The sequence below is a fragment of the Balaenoptera acutorostrata genome, chromosome 1, assembly GCF_949987535.1.
Source record: "Balaenoptera acutorostrata chromosome 1, mBalAcu1.1, whole genome shotgun sequence".
NCBI lineage: Eukaryota > Metazoa > Chordata > Mammalia > Artiodactyla > Balaenopteridae > Balaenoptera > Balaenoptera acutorostrata.
The window spans coordinates 188,199,391-188,226,506 of record NC_080064.1 but is presented as its reverse complement, the minus strand read 5'-3'; the positions used below and the strand labels follow the sequence as shown (position 1 = coordinate 188,226,506).

Genomic DNA, 27,116 nt, shown 5'->3' with positions numbered 1-27,116 from the left:
AATGAAGTCATGACTATTTTCATGAAAATATGCAGGAAACATTGATGAAATACTTGAAATTATTTATAATCAACTTTATTTTTGTCTGAAAACCAAAGTTTTTCAAATATTTTTGTAAGCCTCTTGTATGTACTATGATGCCTCAGCACCTAGCACTTATTTAAAACATGTCCTTCCCTCATCAAAGATAATATAATTATCTCATTATTTCTCTCTTCTTAAATTCTTAATCTTAATATTTACTACATATAGTATAACTATCTGCTATAAGTAATTTTTTTAGAATACATTGATTTCCTGGCTCTCACTTTGATTTTACCCAGATTAGAGAAATAGGTTATTACTATTTTTTGCCATGAATCCTTTGTTTTTTTTTGAAATATAGTTCATGTATAGAATTATGTAAGTTACAGGTGTGTAATAGAGTGGTATCACAATTTTTAAGTTTATACTTTATAGTTATTGTAAATATTGGCTATATTCCCTGTATTGTACAATATATCCTTGTAGCTTATTTTATACATAATAGTTTGTACCTCTTAATACATTAATACATTATCTAGCCCCTCCTCCCGCTGGTAACACTAGTTTGTTCTCTATATCTGTGAGTCTGCTTCTTTTTGGTTATATTAACTAGTTTTTTGTACTTTGTAGATTCCACATATAAGTAATGGCATACAGTATTTGTCTTCCTCTGTCTGACTTATTGATACTTAGCATAATGCCCTCCAAGTCCATCCAGTTGTTGCAAATGGCAAAATTTCATTGTTTTTTATAGCTGAGTAGTAGTCCATTGTATGGAATATATCTTTATCCATTCATCTGTTGATGGACGCTTAGGTTGATTCCGTATCTTGGCAGTTGTAAATAATGCTGCTTTGAACACTGAGGTACATGTATCTTTCCAAATTTGTGTTTTTGTTTTTTTCAGATATATACTCAAGAGTGGAATTGCTGGGTCACATGGTAGTTCTATTATTAGGTTATTATTATTTTTAATTTTATACAATATAACTTGAGCAAGCATCTGTCTAAGATTTTGGATTTGCCATAAATAGGCTCAAAGTGCCATTAAATAACTTTATATCATAACAAAAAAAAGAAATACTTTCATATAGTTATTCATCTCTGATGAATTACCAGACAACAGTATGGAGTGGAGCCCCCAGCCAACTCATAATGTCATGTCAACTGAGCAATAAATAAATTTAACTTGTTTAAGCTGGTGAGAATTTAGGGTTGCTTGGTTTTGTTTTGTTTGTTTGTTTGTTTTTCTGGGGGAGGCAGGAGTTGCTTTTTATTGACTTGGTCGTGGGTGGGTTCTGCAGTAGGGCCCCTTTGGGTTTAAGAGCATTCTGATGCTTCCTTTCTTCCTCCTGCAACTTCCGCTGCCTGAGCTGCCATGCCTGTAATCCAGCATCCATTTCCTGTGACAGCAGTACAACTCGTCTTGCAAACTTTTCCCTTTGGCCTTTTCTTCGAAGCTGGCCTTTCATTGGAGGAGCAGGGCGGCCATCCCCGTAAGACCAGTCTGGGAGCTCCGCAAGGGGCCCATAGCCAGAGGGGTTGGCAGCAAGGCCCTGCTGGGCTCACCACCAACTGCCCACCCGACCCGCAACGCCACAGTGCAGCCTCCGGACACTAGAGAGCAGTAAATGCAAAGCAGCCACGCTGAGGCGTAGGACGGGTTGCTTGGTTTTACAGCAAAATCAAACTTTACCAGACTGATACAACAGGATTCCAAAGGAAAAATAGGACTTAACCTTACATTTAACATTTGTGATATACCAGTAAACAATTTTTTTTTCATTTTTATAATTGTTGCCTCCTTGGCTGTTTTATTGGAACCCACTTAACAATTGTCAATTTATTTATACATTTGAATAACCCTGCCATAAACAGTACATAATTTTAAGCATGAGAAGGTATCATGATTAAGGATTGGGATTAAAACATATTCAGGAATTTACAGCAATTCACACAGGACTAATGGAATATCGAGGACATAGCCACCTGAATGATATAAACTATACTTCTTTTTATACATTATTCTTTTTCTTTTTCAAAGATTTTTTTTTTTGGCCACGTGGCTTGTGGGATGTTAGTTCCCTGACCAGGGATGGAACCGAGGCCCCCTGCAGTGGAAGTGCAGAGTCCTAACCACTAGACCACCAGGGAGTTCCCTTTACTGTTTACATTATTCTTTTATACACTTTTAAATTTTAATTTCCATGAGGCCTATATCCCCTTTTTTAAAGGAATTGACTAGGTAGTATTAACTGTATTGTAATATCAGGGACAACAATTATTAGAATTTTTTTAGTGAAATTATGATAAGAACTGTAATTTCCAATAAATACATAGTAATTGTCTTTTTTCTTAACAAAAATCATGTAAAATAACATTCCCCAAATTTATACAGACTTTTATACAGTCACACACATTTGCCAAGGGGAATAAAAAACAGTTTAAAATTATTTGATTTAAAAGCTGCTTTGATTTATTTCCATTGTGCCTAAATTTTCAGATGGAAATGCAAAAATTAAATGACAGGATGTTTGGTTTGCTTAATATTAACTCTGAATGAATGTTTCTGAATGGTTTTGAGTAAACTATATTTTCCACGTAATGGCCTGATAATAAGTGAAGTGCTTTTTACCCTAGTCTTGCTAAATATATATGCTATTTTCCTTGTCTTAACACTATCACTGAATTACTCTTGTTCTTTTTTCTTTCTTCCTCTTTTTCTTTTTTCTCCTTTCTTTCCTTCTTTCTCTCTTTTCTTTTTCATTCTTATTTTTTGTTGTCTTTTCACTTGGCATATCTTCTTGCATAGCCTGTGGAATTAAAATTATCTCAGTGAACACAATGTGCTGATTTAGATATAAACCATGCCTTTAAAAATTTTCTATTTGCAATAGGCTAGAAATAGAATAGAAGTTTCATACAGATCGGAAACTGTGGTGAAAATCAATAGCTATCTGACTTTAGCATGTGACTTCATCTTTCAAAGAACCAATGAATGTTATCTGATGTACTGGAGCAGTCTGCTGTTCAATGAGGCTGAAGAACAGATGTGCATTATGTGTGTCTAGGGTAAAATTCAATGATGCAGCTGTGTATTTGGCTAAGGTTCATCTGAACATTCTTAGTCACTTTTGAATAGTCTTTAGTAGGATCCCTAACTGCTTTGGGGCAGTAGTAAAGGAACTTAAAAAAAAAAAAAAGATTTATGACACTGCTTACTTGGCTGTATCTTTAATTTTATAAATTTTATGCCATCAAATTCTTAGTGTTTTCCTGAAATTACCTTATGTCTAGAATATACATCTATAAATCTATATCTATCTATATGTATCCAAGTATGTATATATCTACCTAGCTCTGCAGTTGTAGTCTACATTATGATGAAAGTTTGATTCAAATAATACAGCAATGGAATGTGGGTCCTATAGTACTTAGAAACAGTCTCTTGGTAATGGCCTGTAGGTGTTAGGCAATCAAACACTGTAATCATGATTAGTTGCTAACCAACTAGCAAAGGGAGCCCCAGATGCATTTAAATACAGATTTCAGCTCAGCACGATACACAAATTGAAAGCTCTCTTCTTTTTTATTAGTATTTCTATTAAAATAACTTACTGTGCCTGTCTAAACGCATTAAGAACCTTCAAGGGTACAAAAACAAGTTATAGTCCCATTAAATAGAACATTCATGTATTTTAAGATCTTTATCTTGCTAAATGAACTCTGCTATTTGCCTGCTCTGATAAAGAAAAAAGGGTTATATGGAGAAGTAGATTGAAAAAATGAGGGGAAAAAATCTTAACTATTTACTTCTCCAGGCTCTGAACCCAAACAGAAGAGTTTCTCTTCTCAAAGGAAGGATCATAGAATGGACCCATTTCAGACATAAAAATAACAGAATTTCTCTTCCATCATCATCCAGCACCATATTGGACCCTTTAGGAATGTGAATATAGAGCTCTATATTATTATGGAAATCTCAAATTCTTGGTTTAGACAGGGGGAAAGAAAGAGACTTTCTCCCACATCACCAGAGTGATTATCCAGGTAAAGAGGATAAAAACTTTAAAACAGTCAGAGTCTTCTACAAAGATGGTGGAAACAAACTAAAATCCTGGGAGTTCTCGTTCATTGTGGACTGGATGTGGTCAAGTTAATATTCCTGCCAGATTGCTCTTTGGATTATGGACTCTCTGACTAGCTCCCTTTGTTACCTCATGGACATGGTCTTCTGTTTCTCTGCCTCATATACTAAAATTTTACACAGGGCTTATCCCCTCCAGAATTCCTGTAACTCTGATACTAATTATTTGATTATAAGCCTTGACTAAACGTTCATCCTGATATTTGTTTTTTGTATCCTACCTTGAATTTAATACTGCCTTGAGCTTTCAATTCTGAGACTTGAAACATATTATAATAAGTTCAAATGGAAGAGTTAAGAGAAAAGAATGGTTACATTTTAGGAATATTCCCTTAGTAAATAATGAGAAGTGTGCAAAAAATTATTGATTTAAGATTTTTTAAAGGGTAAAATGGAAACAACCTATTTTTCATAATTAAATCTTTTCCGTAGGAAATTGGTTAAAAATGTTTTTATATATTCTGGGTATTGTGTCCACAAATAATGTTTTAATAAAATATACATATAGGCATGAATGTACCAAAGAGCCTTTGAAACACTGAAAAACCTTGCAGGACTAAGTGCTTCTTAGCCATTTGTCATGTGATAATCCAAATTTTATCTAAAAAAATGCAAGTCTTATAATTTAATACTAATGCTTCTATAACATAGTACTACAAGGCCAGACCTTTGCCCTCCTATAATACAATTTTACAAGTTACAAGAAGGGGATAAAACAAACATGAAATTTCTGTAAAATTTTTATTGGCAACCAGGTGAACACATGAGAATCAAATGAAAAAGAATTTTAGCTAGAATTCATTATTTTTTGTTAGCTTAGTTATAAGATTGAGGGTTCATGTTGCCTTTCCCTGGAGAAACAGAGCATGGGTAGCAAGTACATGGGAAAGGAAAGAGTAAGAAGAGGGGTGAAACTTATTTCTCCTTTAATGAGGTGGTGTTCTACGGAAAGAGTGCCTCCTACTCGTAAACAGGCTAATGATACTTATCAGTAGACTTCCTATCCAAGAAATGTCTAAGTGTCAGAGTCATGAAAGGCAAGGGAACACTGATGACTGATTTAGACTGAAAGAAACTGAAGATAAAATTGAAACATAAATATGAAATGGACCTTTTTGCTATTACAGACATTATTGGGACAGCTGTCAACATTTGAATAAAGTCTGAGGATTTGATTAATAATAAGTATTGTCTTATTTCGAAATTTAAAAAAAAATTGTATTTTCAGCAATGCAAAACTGGTATTTCTCAATGGCTTATTATAAATAAAATTGGAATTGCTGGTTTATGGAGAATAGAATAGATGGTATGAAAATGGGAATGAGTCATGTATGCATTTTTGCTGCCTACCCAAAGAATATAAAACTGCAGGGCACCCAACCTGAAGCATATTCCCTAAAGAATAATGATTCTGCACATATTATTCAGAATTCCTCTATTAATCTAAAATGTGATTAGTGCTGGAGAAAAGGGGACATTTACAAGCTATACTGCAGATACAATTTCCTTCAGAAAGCAATGCTCTGCCTAGCTTTTGCTTACATGCTTTTAATCATTAGTAAAATCGTATTGGGTAAGAATTATAATTCACATGAACTTACTTTGATTATTTAGCCATTTGTTTTTAATTTGTTAATACAGAGTTTGGTTTCTTTGTTCTGCCCCTGCTACAAGAAAATTAGAGTATTTTAAACAAAAAGAAACAAATCCGTGAGGTTCTAGAAAGCAGAAACTTGATCTGGGACCTAGGAGGAAAACCAGGAAGCTCTGTATGTCTACAGTTACTTTTTATTTGTGGTCTCAATTGTTTTTGTAAATAAATTTATATGGAATATCAATGTAAGCTAGTAGCATGAAAGGACCTTACACAGGAAGAAATGAGCTTCTCAGATTCAGTAAGACCTTATTTGTGCTGACATGTCAGTTGTTGCTGTGTACTCCTTTCAGGAAATTTACACACCAAGGGGAACTATTTGGGGATATGCTGCAACTAAGACCACCTTTTGGCCACCACACTTCCCTTCAAATTTGTATCCCTTCAGATAAATGGAGAATATTATCTAAGTTACATTTGTGTTTGTTGTCTTTCCACCAGCATATGACTCATCAAAATAAGGAATATGTTCTCCAGCAGAAGGCTTAATAATTAGCATTAGCAGTACCTGAATACTGCTTTATCTCAACTTGAGCATAAGCTAAAGGGTTTGTTGAAAAACTCTTTTAACTAGTGTCTGTCTCTTGGAATTCAAATCCTTCATTCACAGTCTTATCAAACAAACCAAGTAATTGATCTATAGCTTAGCAAGTAGCAAGGAGTCTATAATCTATTCATAATTCTCTGATATAATACTATGTGAAAACAGCACACACAGAGACATAAAAACAAACAGTATAAAATTGTTCATGGATTCCTCCTAATAGATTTGGTCCAAACTTAAGGGATTAAACATTTAAAAAAAATAAATTTAGTAACACTGTATAATAATGATTCTACCTGAAAGAGTATATATAATATAACTTCGGAAATTATGATATTCCATTTGTACCCAAGATCTTTATAAGATTCCTTTGTATGTGCATATATTTATTATTTAAATATACGATATATTGTTGTAATATTTAATGTTGTACAACACATTTGGTTGAAAGAGAAGCACAAATACAAATACCTTATTTGTGATTACTTCTTATACTCCTTCTACGTATATTACTGTTTTTGAATCATTTAAAGTGATTAGTATTATGTTCTTAATAGTTAAAAATAAAGATCAAAGATGATATACCCTCAAAAGTCATATGTATATGATTAGAAAGATAGATAAATGGATGGATGGATGGATGGATGGATAGACAGACGGACAGACAATGTGACCTCTGACATTTAGGAGTTAATCGTTCTATCTTGTTCTGTATAGAAATGTGTGTGTTTTTATTAAATGGTGATGAAAAGAGGAATTTACAAGAAAGAAAATTAATAATAGTTAAGATATACTGTAAGGCTTTTCATATTATTTAACTCATTTAATCATGTTACTACTTGTCTAGATATATTTTAGTAGCTGGAGAATGAAATTCAGAGATATTAGCTAATTTTACCAAGACATCCTTAATGTCATAGCTCTATGAATTGAATATTTGCATCTGTTTTGGTTTCCAAACTATATTATCACCACTTCACCATACATCCTGGTAGAGTAATCTCCTAGGTGAGTCTTGGAAAATGCTTTTTCACTCTTGCATTTACATAAGCTCTTACCCTTTTCTTGGTCTTGCAAATGCTCTTTTACTTTTCCTTTATTATCATATTGGTTGTTTAATGTTGACTTTAATAAAGAAATCTTTGAATAAGGGTGAATAAATGAAAAGAACTTTTCCATTAGTATATGAGCTCATGTCCAGATTTTAACCAGGTGATCCTATAATACTTTTCAATTAACCAAGCAATATCTTTATTTATTTAAAACAGGGAAATGCATTGTAACAGTTTTTTTTTAAATTAAGTATATTAGACAAAATAAAGGTACTATCAATCATCATACTTTCATATTATAATATGAAAGCTATACTGCCAGAATTAAAAAAGAGAATTTTAAATTTAATACATTAAACTTCATGAAAGTCTCACTATATCTTTTTAACTTCTATAATTACACTAGTGAGAATTTCTCAAGTACCTCAGTTTATAAACCCACATTTGAGAACTTAACCTAGTGGACTAAAAAATCTAAGTTCCTTTAAGACACAGGATCCCAGAAAATGATCAAGTGATAAGATTGTTTTCATCAGAGCTGACAATATACAGAGAGTAAAGCCTTCCAGCAAAGTTGGTAATGAGAATTCAATATTTTTTATTAATCTCAGACAGAGGCCACGTGGCCAATCAGCTGTCCAGTATAAAAGAATTTTATTTTTACAAAAATATTTTTATGAGTCACCTTTTTTATAATACATTCTAGAAAATGTTTGTGACTCCTGAAAAAATTCTTTTTTCCTACCCCACCGAAGTTGAAATTCTAGATAAGTCAACTTTAATTCCTACACTCTGCATACATTTCAGTTTTCATCACGGTTTTGAAAAAGTTGACAAAACAAATTATTTAATCCTTGTGCTATAATTTACCATAAAATATAAAACATCTAAAATGTACATTTTCTTAAAACAGGAAGCGTAAGGATGAAAATGTTGACTGCAGCGTTTGTAAATATTTGATGCTGTTTCCTACAAATATCATAGTTATGGTCAGTGAAACTATTAAGTGTTCAGATCAAATAAGACATAATCTAGCAAAGTGGGCTCGGGGGGTAGTAAAAGCATTCAAGCACAATTCAAGCAAGTTTGTGGCAGATTATAAAACTTGCTAGAAATACAGCTTTAATTCCCTAATCACATATTTCTTTCTTACTCTTCATTCTGATTTCTGCCGAAACAATTCTGGGGCTTTATTAATTCATGCTCCTTTCTCATCCCTTAATATAATTTGTTGCATTTGGTACTGCTGAACACTTTAAAAAAATCTGTATTAATCCCCATTATTTGACATCTTGTTTGCATATCTCCTTTCTGACTCCATTATATAGAAAGAAATACAGAAAAAAAAGTGGATTTTCTAATTAGATGTTGTTTCTTTATTTTTTAATTAATTTTTATCAGAGTATAGTTGCTTTACAGTGTTGTGTTAGCGTCAACTGCACAGCAAAATGAATCAGCCATACATATACGTATATCCCCTCCCTTTTGGATTTCCCTCCCATTTAGGGTAACAGTGCATTAAGTAGTGTTCCCTGTTCTATACATTATGTTCCCCTCAGTTGTTTCAAACAAGTGAAAAGCCCCTGTATTGAAGTGTTGAAGTGTGTTGCTTTATTTTCTTTGTATCCTCTGTGGTGTCTGAAGATACTTTGTTCATCTCTCTCTAAACCGGGGCCTGTATTTGAATGCTCACTCCCAGCCCCACCTCCAGAATGGCTGCACAGAAGACTGACGTCAGAAGTCTTCATTGGGACATTGCTCCTCGGTGAGGTCTCTTTTGTGCTCTTGGGGTGAGAAATCAGCTTTCATCCAGAGGTGTAATCCCATCAGAAATGCTGTTTGGAACTCTTTCTTTTTTCCTCCTTTTTAGCCTTAGTGTTGACAACCTATGTTTTCCTAATATGTACAACTTTGTTCTTAAAATACCTTGGAATCACAAACCTACCTCACTTAGAGACTAAAGTTCATCATTTCCACTACCTTTTAAAATTAATTATTATTGGAGTATAGTTGCTTTACAATGTTGTGTTAGTTTCTACTGTACAGCAAAGTGAATTAGCTATACGTATACATATATCCCCTCTTTTTTGGACTTCCTTCCCATTTAGGTCACCACAGAGCATTGAGTAGAGTTCCCTATGCTATACAGTATGTTCTCATTAGTTATCTATTTTATACATAGTATCAATAGTGTATATATGTCAATCCCAACCTCCCAATTCCTCCCACCCCCCCCTTCCCCCTTGGTATCCACGCATTTTTCTCTTCCCCTGTGTCTCTACTTCTGCTTTGCAAATAAGAACAGCTATACTATTTTTCTAGATTCCACATATATGCGTTAATATATGGTAACTGTTTTTCTCTTTCTGACTTACTTCAACTCTGTATGACAGTCTCTAGGTCCATCCATGTCTCTAAAAATGACCCAATTTCATTCCTTTTTATGGCTGAGTAATATTCCACTGTATATATGTACCACATCTTCTTTATTCATTCCTCTGTTGATGGACATTCAGATTGATTCTGTGTCCTGGCTATTGTAAATAGTGCTGCAATGAACATTGGGGTGCATGTGTCTTTTTGAATTATGGTTTTCTCTGGGTGTATGTCCAGTAGTGGCAATTGATACAGCCACTTTGGAGAACAGTATGGAGGTTCCTTTGAAAACTAAAAATAGAACTACCATATGACCCAGCAATCCCATCATTTCCACTATTATCTGTCACCTGCTTAAAAATCTTTCTTGATGCTGACCACCACCACTTCTTGGATTCTTTTTGGGTGTCCTTTCATTTCCTAGCAAGAAAGTCCAGCATCACTCTCCACAGGCCTCTCTTGATGGTGGCTGGTAATTTGGCAAGAATGTATCCAAGGCTTATTATTCTATTTGTCCCCCCTGTGTAACTGCTGGGTTGGGTTGACTCAGGCTGCAAATGGAACATGTTCATATTACCTGTTGCTCCCTGCAATTTAAACTAATTTAATCAGTTTTGAATGTCTCTGCATTTCAAAGATACTGATTTAAGTTAAAAAAAAAAAAAAAAGAAAAAAATCAATTGGCTTTTCTTTAGGTTCTGATGAATAATAATGTTTTACTAATAAACCAAACAGCTGTTCACTTTAGAACTGTAATATTTCTTCAAAATACAGGCACAAAACTATATAATTGAGATTGAGAATATATATTATGAATTTATGCCATAGGCTGAATTCTTTGGAATGCTCATAAATGAAGAAGTAAGCCACTATTAATTATTTGCCTCTGATGTACTGGGATCATATATTTGCCAAATATTTGCTGAAGTAAAGTAAAACCTAGCACATGTGACATCTGTTCTGTAGTTTTTCTTTGTCACCAATAATGAAGGGCTTGTCTGGATTTAAAAAACAAACAACAAAAAACCATTTGCTATATTTTATTTGGATATGGATTTTCATTTATAGCTAAAATACAGATACATTTTGCTCTTGCATATTAATTGTACATATTCTATTTTTTTTTAATAAAAAGATGTCGGTGCAAGATGCAGGCCACAAGCTCAGTAATGTCTCAATTTTAACCCATTATACCCTTAGCAGAAGCAACACTGTGACTGTCATTGTGCTCCATGGAATACTCAGCTTTAGATGGTATTTTTCTCTCAACGTTCCATCTTTGTAAGGACGTATACACCTTTTTTATTGATACCTCATGAAGTAACATTTTGGTGGAATATAATTATAGCCACAGAAACAATATATAGGTGAACCTTCCAGTTCTCTTTAAATAGAACATTTCATTTTGGGGGTTAATCTATGGCTATCAGAGAATTATTCAATTAAGTTTTGAGAAAGATAAACATGTAGATAAGAGAAAATCAAATATATATCATTATCTGTCTTAAGAATTGAAAAGAGCTACTTGTGTGAAACAGCTTTTAAGATTTATAAGGCTTACCATTTCTACATCTTCAGGGTTTTATTTTGTAACAGTTTACATCATTATATTGTGATATAATAATATTACATTTAATTATATTTTCTTTAAAATATTTTTTGAAAGGTGTTTGCTTACTAAACAGATGTTTATTGAACATTTGCCAGGGCCCCTTTTATACTTGGAGCACATGGTGTGAAAAATACCAGAAAATATCTCCTAGCTATATAGATACAGATAGATACAGATATATGATTTATTTTGAGAGATAGGTATAAAAAAAGACCAAAATGTTAAATTTAGGTAGAATCTAAATTACAAAGGAAATAAATAAGGAGTTGAGATACAGACTCATGAGAGAAAAAGCTACTTCCAATGTAATGCTTCCAAAGTTCATTGAGAAAATGTATTAATTATGCTGATACTAATGGAGAGGAGGAGATAGTCAGATGTAAAGCAGGGGAGAGAAAATTGTACTAGAGAGTAAGAATTGCATTTACTGAATCTGTGAATCTGGAATAAAATTACTCTGCTGTGGGGAGAACAGAAGGATATGGCATAAGATGAGTTTGAATAAACAGGTATAAACTAATGTCATGGCTTGTAGGACATGATAACAATTTTGGACTATGTTCTTTTAGGTTAAGCCATATGAAATTGCTAATATCTGATCATTTTTACAACAGAAGCAGTAATTTCATATGGTTCAACTTCTTATTAGAACAAGAAGGCATTGGGAATTCCCAGTACAGTAGAGTTATAGATTTTGAGAAGTTGACTCTTATATTGGATGGAAATGTTATTAGACAGGGCAAGAAATAAATGGAAAAGCAAAACATTCAGGAAGCTGCCACAGTCATCTTTGTTTATGAAAAGCGATAGTGGACTATATTAAGGTGAGCTAGAAAGAAATGTGTTGAATATATACTAAGCACCTACTGTGCTTCAAAAACTATGATGGACATTAGGAAAACAAAGATGCATAAATGATTTCACTGACATTCATAACACATTGTAGGTCAGCTGTTTTAAACCAAAATGTGTATCACACTACCCTGTGGTAATTTAAAAAAATACAGATATACTGGCCAATTCTCAGATCCACTCACTCAGTTTCTGAAGATAGGCCCATGGGAATGTGGTGTGTGTGTGTGGGTATGTGGTGTGTGTGTGTGTGTGGGGGGGTATGTGGTGTGTGTGTGTGTGTGTTTCAAATCATCTAGCTCATTCTGATGTGCAACTCAGGTTAAAAGCCTGGAATACTTAGATATATGGTTAAATGGATAATTACAATACAGTGTGACAAATGTGATGACATAAGGAAGTATAGAACTAAGGAAACTCGTAAACAAATTACCTAATTGAATAAATCATAATTTACTGAGTGGTTTTTCTAATCATTTAGCTGTATACAACTTTCCAAAAGTACATTTATCTTGAAAGTCTGAAACAGTCTTTATGAAAATAAACAGTAGCAAATCAACTGTATTTGTTTAACCTTTCTGCCTTTTAACTCATTTATGTTAGAATTTAGGCAATGCCAAAATGTTTTATTTCAATGAGATCATGACATGAAAATGTATGATATGCTTTGATCATTTGTATGTGACACACAATTTGCAAAGAATTTGAACACTTGTTCTTCTCAATGCTGATATAAGGCAGGATTGAGAAATTAATATTGTACCGATTTAGCAAATGATTCTTTGATTTGTACTTTCCAGACAGGGGAAAGATAACTGTTTTTGTTTTTTTTTCTTTTAGATTTAGCATACACTTTTCAGTAAGAATAAGTATGATTCTGATGTATGTCTTATATTAATTGTTATACTATTGTTCTTATTCACTTAACTATAAAAAACAGCATTTTAATAATCCATGGTGGCCTTACTTGTGGAATGATGTCCCAAAGTGGCTTGTTCTGACTTACAACAGTCAACTGTGCATATCTCTTCCCAACTCCATGGTAAATGATATCACATTTGTATTGGGAGATAATTCTTCATTGGTCTCTTATTTTCTGCACATCTTGTGAAGAGTGGTTGACTACCTTTGTTATGACCCATCTTTTCAAGGAGGTTTGTATAGTAAACAAATGTGAAGGATGGCCTTTTTCCTCTGAGCAAAAGACAGATAGATGTTTGATGCCCAGTACAATACAGATACTATTTCTCTCTGGGAAAAGGCTGTTTGCCAGTTGCTCATTATGAATGATTCAGGGTATAAACTCAGGGTTCCTCTTCTGCAACACACATGCAGGTGTTACTTACACTTATTTGTCTCACCTGTGGGATTCTAGATTTGGGGGATGGCACAAGTTTCGATATTCTGGCAACTGCTACTGCTATGAGTAATAAGCTATCCTTTGTTTCTGACTCAAAGGTCTTGTATCTTCTGCTAGTATCCATGAACCTGTGCAAGCTAACCTATTTGCTTGCAAATCGGGTAAAAATTTCATACCCTTCACAGTCCTTGAAGTTTAGTAGCTTGAAATAGTCCCAAGTGAGAGTATTCACACTGCAAAAACTTCAAACATTACAAACTAGTGTTTTGTTGTTGTTTAATTTTGCTTTTCAAGAGTCAAGTGTTAAAATTTTGTAAAACCCCACTGCTTGATTGTTTACTATGCTATACATGGTTAACAGTACTGTCTGCCATGTTTCCTGACTAGCACACTGCTACCTTCCAAACCGTCATATTAGAAATACCGTGAGCGACTGATGCATCCCAACATCACTTAATGTGTTACATTGTAAAGAATACAGCTTTTGGATTTAGGTAGACCTGATTGTCAATCTGGTTTGTGCCCTTTAGAAGCTACCTGGATATGGCATTTTAGTAAAACATTCTCATTACAGTTTGCCCTATTCAGAGGATTATCCCAGGTTCATAAATTTGTTTTGAAGATTTATTCCAGTAAAATTTAGTGTACAGTATGAAAGTGTCTCGTGCCTTAAAATGTGCTCTCTAAATTGGCCTTTTTACTTCATTTTCTGTGACTGTTGCTGTTCACGGTGATTACAGAGACTAGTGGTGATGGAAAGATGGAGTGTGCTCAAGTCTTAAAGACCGTGCTGTCAGGGTGCACATTTGCTAAGCACATTGTTCCTTTCCCCAATAGAGAAGATTTTCTAATTGAGAATTACAGATGAAAAGGTAAACATACTCTTAGGAATGATCAACACTTTGAGGAAGCAAATCACGAGAATGAAAATGAAGATGCAACAAGGCCTCATAATTCAACAAAGTATACTTTTTGGCTTTGGCTTGTCCTAAGATTCTGGAAAACAGAAGGGCCAAATGTCTCTTAATATCCTGAAACTTGTGTTCAATCATCAATAAGGTGATAACAGAAGTTACCATTATATTTAAAGTGAAATGATATCTGTACTAAGAACAAGGGTTCCATTCAGTTTTATTCTTAATATCTTAATATTTACCTTTAAGTGTACGTAGTTTTGAGTTTCAAAATATCTGAGAAAAAGTAATGTGAAATTGTATTTTTAGTATACATGTAAACTTACCATTTGAGTAATACATGCAAATTTATTATTGCAAGACTAAAATGCAACAATGAATAATAATGATCATGAAACCTGGGTTATTTCAAGAAACTTTTTAAGATGTTAAATTGAGAACTGCTGTTCTGCAAAATACGCTGTTAAGAGAATAAAAAGACAAAGCACAGACTAGGAGAAAATATTTGCAGAACACTTAGCTGATAAAAACCGGTATCCTAAATACACAAAGACCTCTTACAAATCAATAATAAGGAAACAAACAATTCAATTTTAAAATGGGCAAAAAATCTGAGTAATTGCCTTATCAGTGAAGATATACAGGTTGTAAATAAGTATATGAACGTCATTGTCATCAGAGAATTGCAAATTAACACAATGAGATGCCACCACAAACTTATTAGAACAGTTAAAACCGGAAACATTGACAACACCAAATGGTGAGGATGTGAAGCAAAGGGAGCTCTCATTCATTTCTGGTAGGAATGTAAAGTGCTGCAGTCACTTTGGAAAATTTGACAGTCAGTTTCTTACAACACTATACATACTCTTACCTTATTTTCTAGCAATCATGCTCCTTGTTATCTACCCAAATCAGTTGAAAACTCTCTTCACATGAAATCCTGCAAAGAAATATTTATAGCAGAGTTATTCATAATTACTAAAACTTGGAAGACACCAAGATGCCCTAAGCAACTATGATATATCCAAACAATGGAATATTATTTGGCAATAAAAAACAATGGTCTATCTAACCATGAACAAATATGGACCAACCTTAAATGCATATTGCTAAGTGACAGAAGCTAGTCCAAAAGGCTACATACTGTATGAGTTCAACCATATGACATGACATTCTGCAGAAGGCAAACTATGGAAACAGTGGTTGCCAAGAAGTTAGGGTAGGGTTGTCAGTGGGGGAGGGGGAGGGGTGAACAAGCAGAGCACAGCATTTTTATGGCAGTGAAACTATTCTGTAAGATTCTATAATGGTGGACACATACATTTGTCAAAAATACTCAGAATGTACAACACAAAAAGGGACCCTTAATGGACTTTTGTTAATAGTTTATTAATACTGGGTCATCAGTTATAACAAATGAACCACACTAATACAAAATGTCAATGTAGGGCAGACCAGAAAGGATTGAGGGTGTGTATGGAATATCTCTGTACTTTCTGTTCTTTTTATGATAAACCCCAATCTGCTCTGAAGAATAATCTATTAATTTAAAACAACCTCATTGAAGAAACTTAGTGCAAGGTAATAAAATATTTCATCATTTTCCAGTGCTGACATAGGCTTCTTCTTTTAAATTTTTCATTGTCATGTTATTCAGAAGTGAACTAAATACACAGCTTTATAGCTTGAAATGGAGCTAACTTTTACTCATTTTAGTTAATTCTAAAATGAATGATATGTTTTCCACAAATCACCCCCATTTAATGGGTTTAGCTTGTTTAATTCAATGTATCTGGTTAATGTGTTCTCAGCTACAAAGGCTGGGATCTGTTCTTTTGTGTAGAGTACCAGAGATTCCTTAAATGTCTTAGTTAATTAGTTATGAAACAAATGAAATCTATGAGTTCAGAAAAAATCATGTTCCTTATTATACATAATGAGAATAAAATATTTGAATAGTAAATTTACTTATATGAAAATGCATGATGTTTTTGGTATGTTGTTATCTCCAAATATTTTCATATTCATGTCAATCACTTGATATTTGAAATTACAGGCTTATATAGTATTGAAAAGAATTCTGTATTTTAAAAATCTTGTTAATAGTAATTTTTACACAATTAATTATATCAACCTTTATGAAATTCATTAGGAATTTTAATGACTAAAGTAGCAGACATCTCTCTAGTTTTGTCATATATATACATGGCTTAACTATGTTAATTGGAATGGTTGGTATTTTTCATACTTTCTTGAAATAGGAAACTATTGTTACTCATTTATATGTTTTCAATAACAATAAATTCATGTTACACAGATTATATAGATACTTTATATAGAGTTATATAGATACTTTAAAGCTAAGTAAGAAGCCAAGATAGCCAATGAAGAATTATCTTTTCTTTGTGGGAAAAAAATGTAGAATTCCCCACCTATTATTTTAGAAAGCAGAAATTTGAAAAATAAGGTTGTTAGGAGACCTGAGAGAAAAAATGATTTTCTGTTCCCATATTTTCATGAGAGAATGACATTCAGTATAGGTGACTACTTATGCTTTACTTTTTGAAAAGGGGTTTGAGAAGTATGTAATGTTTCATTGACACAAACATGGATAGCATGTATTTTGGATTTTAAGGAATAATACCCCCAAATTAAGAAACAGAATATAATCAGTACGTCTGACACTATTTGTTCCTGACTGAAGTACACCTGAAGTCCTCAGGTGTAAGCACTTTTCTGAGTTTTGAGCATATCACTTTTAAGTTTTTGTTTCATGAGATGTGTATGTCTCACTATCAAATATTTTCTAATGTTTCTGCAATATCATTATACTGCATGTCAGTATACTCTATTTTGTATGCTGTGACTTGCTTTATTTCAACATGATGTGTGTTTCATTCATGTTAATGCACTTAACCTATTTTGATTACTATATAAAATACCTATAAGTACACTGTTATACAGTACATGCATTCAGCGTATCAGTATCATTTGGGTTCCTTTCAGTTGTTTCTTTTGCTTTTACTAGCATTATTTCTATGCATATTCTTGAGCACATTTCCTAGAATAGGTGTGCTAGTGTTTTTCTAGAATATATAGTTAGTGTGATTTCTGATGTTCTGTTTTCTGTTTCACACTTCCGCTCCAAGGAGTATCAAACAATTCTTCTTGATCCATGTCTTCGCACACTCTGAATATGGTCTAAGTTTCTCCATTTGTTTCACGGACAGTGAAGCCCATTGTGGGTTTTTTTTGTGTGTGTGTATAGTTTGTTTATTTTTACTACTGAGTAGTACTCCTTTTTCTTTTCTTTTTTTAAAAAAATCTTTATTTGAGTATAATTGCTTTACAATGGTGTCTTAGTTTCTGCTTTATAACAAAGTGAATAAGCTATACATATACATATATCCCCTATCTCCTCCCTCTTGCATCTCCCTCCCACCCTTCCTATCCCACCCCTCTAGGTGGTCACACAGCACCTAGCTGACCTCCCTATGCTATGCGGCTGCTTCCCACTAGCTAGCTATTTTACATTTGATACTATATATATGACCATGCCACTCTCTCACTTCATCCCAACTTCCCCTTCCCCTTCCCCTTCCCTGTGTCCTCAAATCCATTCTCTATGTCTGCATCTTTATTCCTGTCCTGCCCCTAGGCTCTTCAGAAGTTTTTTTTGTTTTTTAGATTCAATATATATATGTGCTAGCATACGGTATTTATTTTTCTCTCTCTGACTTACTTCACTCTGTATGACAGACTCGAGGTCCATCCACCTCACTACAAATAACTCAATTTCGTTCCTTTTTATGGCTGAGTAATATTCCATTGTATATATGTGCCACATCTTCTTTATCCATTCATCTGTCGATGGATGCTTACATTGCTTCCATGTCCTGGCTACTGTAAATAGAGCTGCAATGAACATTGTGGTACATGACTCTTTTTGAATTATGGTTTTCTCAGGGTATATGCCCAGTAATGGGATTGCTAGGTCATATGGTAGTTCTATTTTTAGTTTTTTAAGGAACCTCCATATTATTCTCCATAGTGGCTGTATCAATTTACATTACCACCAACAGTGCAAGAGGGTTCCCTTTTCTCCACACCCCCTCCAGCATTTATTGTTTGTAGATTTTTTGGTGATGGCCGTTCTGACTGGTGTGAGGTGATACCTCATTGTAGTTTTGATTTGGATTTCTCTAATGATTAGTGATGTTGAGCATCCTTTCATGTGTTTGTTGGCTATCTGTATATTTTCTTTGGAGAAATGTCTATTTAGGTCTTCTGCCCATTTTGGGATTGGGTTGTTTGTTTTTTTAATATTGAGCTGCATGAGCTGATTGTAAATTTTGGAGATTAATCCTTTGTCTGTTGCTTCATTTGCAAATATTTTCTCCCACTCTCAGGGTTGTCTTTTTGTCTTGTTTATGGTTTCCTTTGCTGTGTAAAAGCTTCTAAGTTTCATTAGGTCCCATTTGTTTACTTTTGTTTTTATTTCCATTTCTCTACGAGGTGGGTCAAAAAGGATCTTGCTGTGATTTATGTCATAGAGTGTTCTGCCTATGTTTTCCTCTAAGAGTTTTATAGTGTCTGGCCTTACATTTAGGTCTTTAATGCATTTTGAGTCTATTTTTGTGTATGGTGTTAGGGAGTGTTCTAATTTCATTCTTTTACATGTAGCTGTCCAGTTTTCCCAGCACCAGTTACTGAAGAGGCTGTCTTTTCTCCATTGTGTATTCTTACCTCCTTTATCAAAAATAAGGTGACCATAGGTGCGTGGGTTTATCCTTAGGCTTTCTATCCTGTTCCATTGATCTATATTTCTGTTTTTGTGCCGGTACCATTACTGTCTTGATTACTGTAGCTTTGTACTATCGTCTGAAGTCTGGTAGCCTGATTCCTCCAGCTGTGTTTTTCTTTCTGAAGATTGCTTTGGCTATTCGGGATCTTTTGTGTTTCCATACAAATTGTGAAATTTTTTGTTCTACTTCTGTGAAAGATGCCGTTGGTAGTTTGATAGGGATTGCATTGAATCTGTAGATTGCGTTGGGTAGTATAGTCATTTTCACAATGTTGATATTTCCAATCCAAGAATATGGTCTATCTCTCGATCTGTTTGTATCATCTTTAATTTCTTCCATCAGTGTCTTATAGTTTTCGGCATATACGTCTTTTGTCTCCTTAGGTAGGTTTATTCCTAGGTATGTTATTCTTTTTTTTGCAATGGTAAATGGGAGTGTTTCCTTAATTTCTCTTTCAGATTTTTCATCATTAGTGTATAGGAATGCAAGAGATTTCTGTGCATTAATTTGGTATCCTTATATTTTACCAGATTCACTGATTAACTCTAGTAGTTTTCTGGTAGCATCATTAGGATTCTGTATGTATAATATCATGTCAACTGCAAACAGTGACAGCTTTACTTCTTCTTTTCCGATCTGGATTCCTTTCATTTCTTTTTCTTCTCTGATTGCTGTGGCTAAAACTTCCAAAACTATGCTGAATAATAGTGGTGAGAGTGGGCAACCTTGTCTTGTTCCTGATCTTAGTGGAAATGGTTTCAGTTTTTCACCATTGAGAACAATGTTGGCTGTGGGTTTGTCATATATGGCCTTTATTGTGTTGAGGTAAGTTCCCTCTATGCCTACTTTCTGGAGGGTTTTTATCATAAATGGGTGTTGAATTTTGTCAAAAGCTTTTTCTGCATCTATTGAGATGATCATATGGTTTTTATCCTTCAATTTGTTAATATGGTGTATCACGTTGATTGATTTGTGTATATTGAAGAATCCTTGCATTCTTGGGAAAACCCCACTTGATCATGGTGTATGATCGTTTTAATGTGCTGTTGGATTCTGTTTGCTAGTATTTTGTTGAGGCTTTTTGCATCTATGTTCATCAGTGATATTGGCCTGTAGTTTTCTTTCTTTGTGACATCTTTGTCTGGTTTTGGTATCAGGGTGATGGTGGCCTTGTAGAATGAGTTTGGGAGTGTTCCTCCCTCTGCTATATTTTGGAAGAGTTTGAGAAGGATGGGTGTTGGCTCTTCTCTAAATGTTTGATAGAATTCGCCTGTGAAGCCATCTCTTCTTGTGCTTTTGTTTGTTGGAAGATTTTTAATCACAGTCTCAATTTCAGTGCTTGTGATTGCTCTGTTTATATTTTCTATTTCTTCCTGGTTCAGTCTTGGAAGGTTGTGCTTTTCTAAGAATTTGTCCATTTCTTCCAGGTTGTCCATTTTATTGGCATATAGTGCCATATAAGCTCTCAGGATCCTTTGTATTTCTGCAGTGTCAGTTTTTACTTCTCCTTTTTCATTTCTAATTCTATTGATTTGAGTCTTTTCCCTTTTTTTCTTGATGAGTCTGGCTAATGGTTTATCAATTTTGTTTATCTTCTCAAAGGACCTGCTTTTAGTTTTATTGATCTTTGCTACTGTTTCCTTCATTTCTTTTTCATTTATTTCTGACCTGATCTCTATGATTTCTTTCCTTCTACTAAGTTTGGGGGTTTTTATGTTCTTCTTTCTCTAATTGCTTTTGGTGTAAGATTAGGTTGTTTATTTGAGATGTTTCTTGTTTCTTGAGGTAGGGTTGTATTGCTATAAACTTTCCTCTTAGAACTGCTTTTGCTCCATCCCATAGGTTTTGGGTCATCGTGTTTTCATTGTCGTTTGTTTCTAGGTATTTTTTGATTTCCTCTTTGATTTCTTCAGTGATCTCTTGATTATTAAGTAGTGTATTGTTTTGCCCTCATGTGTTTGTATTTTTTACAGATTTTTTCCTGTTATTGATAATCAGTCTCATACCATTGTGGTTGGAAAAGATACTTGATATGATTTCAGTATTCTTAAATTTACCAAGGCTTGATTTGTGACCCAAGATATAGTCTATCCTGGAGAATGTTCCATGATTACTTGAGAAGAAAGTGTATTCTGTTGTTTTCGGATGGAATTTCCTGTAAGTATCAATTAAGTCCATCTGGTTTAATTTATCATTTAAAGCTTGTGTTTCCTTATTTATTTTCATTTTGGATGATCTGTCCGTTGGTGAAAGTGGGGTCTTAAGGTCCCCTACTATGATTGTGTTGCTGTCGATTTCTCCTTTTATGGCTGTTAGTATTTGCCTTATGTATTGAGGTGCTCCTATGTTGGATGCATAAATATTTACAATTGTTATATCTTCTTCCTGGATTGATCCCTTGATCATTATGTAGTGTCCTTCTTTGTCTCTTGTAATAGTCTTTATTTTAAAGTCTATTTTGTCTGGTGTGAGTATTGCTACTCCAGCTTTCTTTTGTGTTCCATTTGCATGGAATATCTTTTTCATCCCTTCACCTGCTGCCTATATGTATCCCTAGGTCTGAAGTGGGTCTGTTGTAGACAGCATATATATGGGTCTTGTTTTTCTATCCCTTCAGGCAGTCTGTGTCTTTTGTTTGGAGCATTTAATCCATTTACATTTAAGGTAATTATCGATATGTGTGTTTCTATTACCATTTTCTTAATTGTTTTGGGTTTGTTTTTGTAGGTGTTTTTCTTCTCTTGTGTTTCCTGCCTAGAGAAGTTCCTTTAGCATTTGTTGTAAAGCTGGTTTGGTGGTGCTGAATTCTCTTAGCTTTTGCTTGTCTGTAAAGGTTTTAGTTTCTCCGTCGAATCTGAATGAGATCCTTGCTGGGTAGAGTAATCTTCAGTGTAGGTTTTTCCCTTTTTTCACTTTAAATATGTCCCACCACTCCCTCTGGCTTACAGAGTTTCTGCTGAAAAGATCAGCTGTTAACCTTATGGGTATTCCCTTGTATGTATTTGTTGCTTTTTCCTTGCTGCTTTTAATATTTTTTCTTTGTATTTAATTTTTGACAGTTTGATTAATATGTGTCTTGGCATTTTTCTCCTTGGATTTATCCTGGATGGGACTCTCTGCACTTCCTGGACTTGATTTACTATTTCCTTTCCCATATTCGGGAAGTTTTCAACTCTAATCTCTTCAAATATTTTCTCAGTACCTTTCTTTTTCTCTCCTTCTTCTGGGACCCCTATAATTCGAATGTTGGTGCATTTAATTTTATCCCAGAAGTCTCTGAGACTGTCCTCAATTCTTTTCATTCTTTTTTCTTTATTCTGCTCTGCGGTAGTTATTTCCATTTTATCTTCCAGGTCACTTATCCGATCTTCTGTCTCAGTTATTCTGCTATTGATTCCTTCTAGAGAATTTTAAATTTCATTTATTGTGTTGTTCATCGTTGTTTGTTTGCTGTTTAGTTCTTCTAGGTCCTTGTTAAACATTTCTTGTATTTTCTCCATTCTGTTTCCAAGATTTTGGATCATCTTTACTATCATTACTCTGAATTTTTTTTCAGGTAGATTGCCTATTTCCTCTTCATTTCTTTGGTCTGGTGGGGTTTTACTTTGCTCCTTAGTCTGCTGTGTATTTCCTGTCTTCTCATTTTGCTTAACTTAACTGTGTTTGGGGTCTCCTCTTTGCAGGCTGCATGTTCATAGCTCCCGTTATTTTTGGTGTCTTACCCCAGTGGGTAAGCTTGGTTCAGTGGGTTGTGTAGGCTTCCTGGTGGAGGGGACTGGTGCCTGTGTTTTTGTGGATGAGGCTGGATCTTGTCTTTCTGGCAGGCAGGACCACATCCGGTGATGTGTTTTGGGGTGTCTGTGAAATTATTATGATTTTAGGCAGCCTCTCTGCTAATGGGTGGGTTTTGTTTCTGTCTCACTCATTGTTTGGCATGGGGCACCCAGCAGTGGAGCTTGCTGGACTTTGAGTGGACCTGCGTCTTAATGTTGAGATGGAGATCTCTGGGAGATTTCTCGCCAATTCATTTTACGTGGGGCCGGGAAGTCTCTGGTGCTCCCATGTCCTGAACTCAGCTCTCCCACCTCAGAGGCTCAGGCCTGACACATGGCCAGAACAGCAAGACCCTGTCAGTCTCATGGCTCAGAAGAGAAGGGAGAAAAAAACAAAGAAAAATAAAATAAATAAAATAAAATAAAATAAAATGTTGTTAAAATTAAAAATACTATTATAAAAAAATGAAAAAGTAATAAAAAAAAAGTTATTAAAATAAAAAATAATTATTAAAAATTAAAAAATTAAAAAGTAATAAAAAAATAAATAAAAAAAGAAAGAAAGAAGAGAGCAACCAAAGCAAAAAAGAAATCCACTAATGAGAACAAGCGCTAAAAGCTATACTAAAAAAAAAAAAAAAAAAAAACCTAAAAACAAAACAAAATAGACAGAACAGAACACTGGGACAAATGGTAAAAGCAAAGCTATACAGACAAAATCACACAAAGAAGCATATACATAACTCACAAAAAGAGAAAAAGGAAATAACATATATATCATTGCTCCCAAAGTCCACCTCCTCAATTTTGGGATGATTCATTGTCTATTCAGGTATTCCACAGATGCAGAGTACATGAAGTTGGTTGTGGAGATTTAATCCGCTGCTCCTGAGGCTGCTGGGAGAGATTTCCCTTTCTCTTCTTTGTTCGCACAGCTACTGGGGTTCAGCTTTGGATTTGGCCCCGCCTCTGTGTATAGGTCTCCTGAGGGCATCTGTTCTTCTCTCAGACAGGATGGGGTTAAAGGAGCAGCTGATTCAGGGGCTCTGGCTCATTCAGGCTGGGGGGAGGGAGGGGTACAGATGCGGGGCGAGCCTGCAGTGGCAGAGGCCAGCGTGACGTTGCACTGGCCTGAGGTGTGCCATGTGTTCTCCTGGGGACGTTGTCTCTGTACCATGGAACCCTGGCATGGCGGGCTGTGCAGGTTCCAGGAGGGGATGTGTGGATAGTGACTTGTGCTTGCACATAGGCTCCTTGGTGGCTGCAGCAGCAGCCTTAGCATTTCATGCCCGTCTCTGGTGTCTGTGCTGATAGCCATGGCTTGTGCTCGTCTGTGGAGCTTGTTTAGGTGGTGCTCTTAATCCCCTCTCCTTGCATACCCCAAAACAATGTTCTCTTGCCTCTTAGGCATGTCCAGACTTTTCCCCAGACTCCCTCCCAGCTAGCTGTGGTGCTCTAGCCCCCTTCAGGCTGTGTTCACGCAGCCAACCCCAGTCCTCTCCCTGGGATCCGACCTCCGAAGCCTGAGCCTCACCTCCCAGCACCCACCCCGCCCCGGCGGGTGAGCAGACAAGCCTCTCAGGCTGGTGAGTGCTGGTCGGCACCGATCCTCTGTGCAGGAATCTCTCCGCTTTGCCCTCCGCACCCCTGTTGCTGCGCTCTCCTCTGTGGCTCCGAAGCTTCCCCCCCGCTGCTCCCATCTCCTCCAGTGAAGGGGCTTCCTAGTGTGTGGAAACCTTTCCTCCTTCACAGCTCCCTCCCAATGGTGCAGGTCTCGTCCCTATTCTTTTCTCTCTGTTTTTTCTTTTTTCTTTTGCCCTACCGAAGTATGTGGGGAGTTTCTTGCCTTTTGGGAAGTCTGACGTCTTCTGCCAGCATTCAGTAGGTGTTCTCTAGGAGTTGTTTCACTTGTAGATGTATTTCTGATGTATTTGTGGGGAGGAGGACGAACTCCACGTCTCACTCTTCTGCCATTTTGAAGGTCTCCTCCCCATTGTGGTTTTTATTTGTATTTCAGCAATTACAAATGAACTTAAAACTCTTTTCATACGTTAATTGACGAATTTTTTTATTGACATGCCTGCTCATGACTTTGATTCACTATTTCACATTGAATTATCTACTAGTAAAATCTTTATTTATTGAATGCTAATTTTTTGTTGGTTACTATATTTACGTATTCTTTGGCTGTGCCACGTGGCTTGTGGGATCTTCATTCCCTGATCAGGGATCGAACCCTGGTCCACAGCAGTGAAAACCTGCGTCCTAACCACTGGACTGCTGGGGGAATTCCCTGTTGGTTACTATATTGATTTTCTATTGCTATGTAACAAATCACCACAAATTTAGCAGCTTAAATCAACAAAAATATATCTCACAGTTTCTGTGGGTCAGGAGTCCAGCACGATTTAACTAGGAAATCTGCACAGGATCTCCTAAGGCTTACATCAGGGAGTCCATGAGGTATGTTTTCACTTGGAAGTTCTTCCAAGCTCCCTCAGGTCATTGGCAGAATTTATTTCTCTGCAGCTGTATGACTGACATTCCTCCTTTCTTGTTACCTGTTGGCCAGTGGCTGTTCTCAGCTACTAGAGGTTATTCTCAAGTCATTGCATGGTGTCCACTACAGAGGCCTTCTCCAGAACATGATGGTAGCTGCTTCAAGTTCAAGATAACTGCATCTCCTGCAGCTTCAAATCTCTTTGACCTCTTCTGTCTCTGACTTTTAGAGCCTTTGTGAGATGGGCTCATCTGATTATGTCAGGCACACCCATACTCAAGGGGAAAGGATTTTACTAAATATGCATACCAGGAGTCTTAGAGGTAATCCTAAAATTCTGCCTATTCAGTTATATAAATTGTAAGTACTTTCTAAATGGCCTGTCTTTTAATAAATGCTGCTTTTGATAAAAACAATATTCTTAATTTAAATATTGCCAACTGTAATTTCTTCTTCACTTATGGGTTTCAGTTTATATCTTTTTAAATAAATTCTTCTCTTATTGAGATCTTAAACATATCTTTCTTGTGATAGATTTGATTTTTATATCTGAACAGTTTTAAATTTATACTAAAAGTTTATGCTTATGGTATGAGATAGGTTTCTTAGTTAACATTTTTCTATCTGATTGACAATTCTCCCATTGTCATTTCCAAATTATCTGCTATGTTAGCTCTGTAATATTTCAAGTTTTCATAATAAAAGAGTACTTTTTCATTTGGTCTTTTTGCTCTTTGACCTTTAGTTGTCCCTCCAATTGCAGCACCTGTAATAAATTTTATCTTTACTATTTTTTAATAATAATCTGCGTATGTTTTCTATTTTCAAATATTCCTTCTTTAAACTATGAGTTTTTAGAAGTATGTGTTCACATTTTGAAAAATAATTTTTTACTGCAATACTACTATTGATTTTTCACTTATTTAATTATGTAAAAGCAAGTAACTCATTTACTATGAATGGAGAAACATATGCTAAAATCTTCCATTTATTAGTGAGTCTGTCAGTTTATCCTTGAATACTCTATTTAAAAAATATATTTTAAATCTATGTAATTAGATTAATGAACGTTTAAAATTAATACATTTCCTTGGTAATATAAAGACCTTTGTAATAGAGTCAATTACACTACTTTTCTGAGATTAATGTAATCTTTTATTTGGTCAATATATATTTGATATTTTCATCTTTTCATACTGCCATATCTATGTCCTTAAGTTTAGATATACTTGAATAATTGAACACGTAGCTGCTTTTTATTTGTTTGGTAGATTGTAATATAGTGATACATTTTATATGGGATAAATTTGTAGATTTGCCCATCTAATTATGCATTATGAAATAAATTATACTTTTTACTTTTGTATTATACTTTTTCTGTTTTATTTTATTTTCCATTCTTCTATTTCAAAAAAAAAAAAGAGTTTTACTCATTGGATAATTTTCTTCCACTAGTTTGTAGTCACATTTTCTATTTCATCTTTTAACATTATCATTAAC

At 34.8% G+C, this 27,116-nt stretch overlaps 1 pseudogene; it reads right to left on the bottom strand.

Moving 5' to 3' along the window:
* Positions 1 to 1,217: 1,217 nt before the first annotated feature.
* LOC103017486 (39S ribosomal protein L52, mitochondrial-like) overlaps positions 1,218 to 27,116 on the bottom strand; it is a 125,529-nt pseudogene continuing 99,630 nt past the window's right edge.